This window comes from Lotus japonicus, chromosome 4, assembly GCF_012489685.1.
Source record: "Lotus japonicus ecotype B-129 chromosome 4, LjGifu_v1.2".
NCBI classification, from domain to species: Eukaryota; Viridiplantae; Streptophyta; class Magnoliopsida; order Fabales; family Fabaceae; genus Lotus; species Lotus japonicus.
Window position 1 is genome coordinate 16707819 of NC_080044.1, and position 3381 is coordinate 16711199.

Below are 3381 nucleotides of genomic sequence, written 5' to 3' on the forward strand. Positions count from 1 at the left end.
GGGTTAATTTCGCCAATTAGGTCTAAAGCCCAACCCCTGAATGGCCAAGGCTTAATGATCGAATGTAATTCACTTGCTGGCACATGTTGTATCCCCGCGTGTCTCTGACAATCTTGGCACCTCTTGACATACTCCATACAATCTTTCATAATAGTAGGCCAATACATCCCTTGTCGAAATAGGATCCATTTCATCTTGATTCCTGCCTGGTGGGCACCACATAGCCCGTCGTGAACGGCCGAGATCGCTATGAACGCGTCGTCTTCACTTAAACACTTCAGTAGTGTTCCGTCGATGTTTTTCTTGAATAGCTCGTTTCCCATGATGACATAGCTCATTGCCCTGTATTTTGTCTTTCTATCTGTAGTACCCACAGGATTTTGCAAGTAATCGACAATTGGCTTTCTCCAATCATTAGGTGCCATATTGTCAATGACCAGGATGTCGAGGTTAGAGGGGTTTAGTTTTTCTTTGACCTCGATAAGCTCTTTTAACCTACATTTATCGACCATATATCCTGACGCGATTTGTGCCAATTCATTGGCTTCTTGATTGTCCACTCTGGAAACGTGACCTAGCCTAGCTTCGTCGAATTTGGCCAACAAATTACTAGCTTTCGTGTAATACCTAGCTAGATTTTCACTAATGCACTTGTATTCCTTGGTAAGTTGCTTTATTACCAACTCAGAGTCCCCTTTTACGACGACATTCTTTGCCCCAAGGGCTATCAGGATCTCGAGGCCTGATGTTAATGCCTCGTACTCAGCCTCATTGTTTGAGCAGTTACTCTTAATCCTAAACTTGAATTTCGTGGGGATGCCCCTTGGGGATACTATGAACATCCCGATCCCAGTACCATTCTTATGGCTAGAACCGTCGAAAAATAGCTTCCAAGGTTGGATGCCTACGTAAGTTATGATTTCTTGAGGCAAAGTATGGTCTGCCAGGAAGTCAGCAATTGCTTGTCCCTTAACTGCCTTTAGTGGGGCATAAGTTAGTGAATACTCGGTTAGGGCTAAAGCTCATTTACCAATTCGACTATGCAAGATAGGTTTGGATAACATGTGCTTTATTATATCATAATGAGAACAAACCATTACATCGATTGGCTTTATATAATATTTCAGCTTTACGCAAGAGAAGTACAAGCATAAACACAATTTTTCGATCATGGTGTATCGAGTTTCTGCATCATTTAACACCCTGCTTAAGTAAAATATGGCTCTTTCTTTGCTATCTTCATCTTCTTGAGCCAACATGCTTCCGATGGTTCCATCCGTGGCAGAGATGTACAGCTTCATTGGCTTTCCTCTTATAGGTGGTGCCATTATAGGTGGGCTAGACAAGTACGCTTTGAGTTCATCGAACGCTTTTTGATGCTCTGCTTCCCAGCGGAACGCATCTTCCTTTTTAAGTCGAAGAAGTGGGGAAAATGACTTGGTCTTCTCACTGAGGTTAGCAATGAATCTCCTTAGGAAGTTAATCTTTCCCAATAGTGATTGCAGTTGTTTCTTGCTGGTTGGTGGACTAGTGTCGAGAATGGCTTTAGCTTTGTTCTTGTTGATCTCGATGCCCTTTTTATGCACCACAAAACCCAAAAAATCACCTGCAATAACACCAAAGGCACATTTAAGGGGATTCATCTTCAAGCCATATTTTCTCATCCACTCAAAGGATTTCCTTAGATGCAACAAATGGTCATCCCTTGATGGGGATTTCACCACAATGTCATCAATATAAACCTGCATGAAGGTTTCTATAAAATCATGAAAAATGGTATTCATTACCCTTTGGTAGGTCGCGCCAGCGTTTTTCAACCCAAATGGCATGACCACCCACTCGTATGTCCCCAAGGCACCAGGACATCGAAAAGCTGTTTTCGACACGTCCTCTTCTGCTATGAAGATTTGGTTGTAGCCTGAGTAACCATCCAACAAGCTTAAGTATTCGTGACCAGCAGCTGAATCCACCATCATCTCAGCAATAGGCATGTGATACTCGTCTTTTGGAGTGGCAGCGTTAAGATCTCGGAAATCTATGCAAAATCTCATCTTTCCATTCTTCTTGATTACTGGAACCACGTTGGCTAACCAGTCCACATATCGAGCTGTTCTGATAAATTTACACCTGAGGAGTCTTTCGATTTCTTCTTTGATTTTCACCAACACATCTGGATGGAACCTCCTGGGCAATTGCTTGACTGGTTTCTTGTCTTCTTTGATGGGTAACTTCAATTCCACCACTTCTCGACTGAGGCCAGGCATTTCATCGTAATCCCAAGCGAAACAGTCTTTGAATTCCTTGAGTAATTTCACCATCCTGTCTTTTAGCTCCGGGTCAATGAGAGCACTGATGTACGTTGGCCTCTTTTCTAAGCCATCACCCAGGTCCACTTCTTCTAAAGGGTCTTGCGCTTCCATTTTCTTGGAAACATCGACCACTGGCTTCTCGAAGCCCAATGGGCCGTCATCATAGATGCAATCTAGCCTCAGATTGCAAAGGTCCTCGAATCCGCATTCCTCGGCACTCTGCTCGTTTTCTTCTATGCACGTGTCATCCTTATTTGTTGTTGCCTCCTCCTAGGGTGTCAATTCGACGGGCAGGACTGAGACACTAGCTTCATCTATAGCCATTTCTTTGGCCATCCTCTCGGCCTCCAAGGCCGTTCTTATTTTGTTTTCGGCTGCGTAAGCCGAAATTCGAGCCATGCTCGAATTAATCATCTTTATCATTGGCTTGCCACCCAACAGTGGCATCTTTCTCTTCATCACTGTGCCATCCACTCATGGCATCAGGTTTGCATGCTTCATTGAGGTTTAGGCCCCGGATGGGATCCAACGTTACTGAGTATTCTGAGTAGGGGTTGAAGTATTGGCTAGCCACTATGTCTAAAGGAGCAATTGTGGCTAAACTCTTCTCGAAATTCTTCTTACCAACGTAGCTTGTTTCTGCTAAATAGTAGCTTTGATCTGCTTGTACATTTTCGACAACTCCATCAGCTTTCCAAATGGATATACGTTGGTGTAAGGTCGAAGGCACTGCCCCCACGCCATGAATCCATTCTCTTCCCAGCAGCAAATTGTAATTGGCCTTTGAAGGGACCACAATGAACAGTGTGGAACGGGCTACTGTTCCTACAGTTATGTTCAACATAATTGCCCCTAGGGAAGAACCTGTCTTTCCTTCATAATCAGAAAGCACCATGTCATGTGAGATTAGATCCGCTTCAGTTTTACCTAACTTCTTGAGCATAAATCCGGGCATGAGGTTGATTGCAGCTCCCCCGTCGACAAGGACTTTGTTAACACCCTTCTCCTCGACTCTGGCCCAAACAAATAGCGGTTTCAAATGGCTCTTCATTTGCTCGGTTGGCCTTTGGAA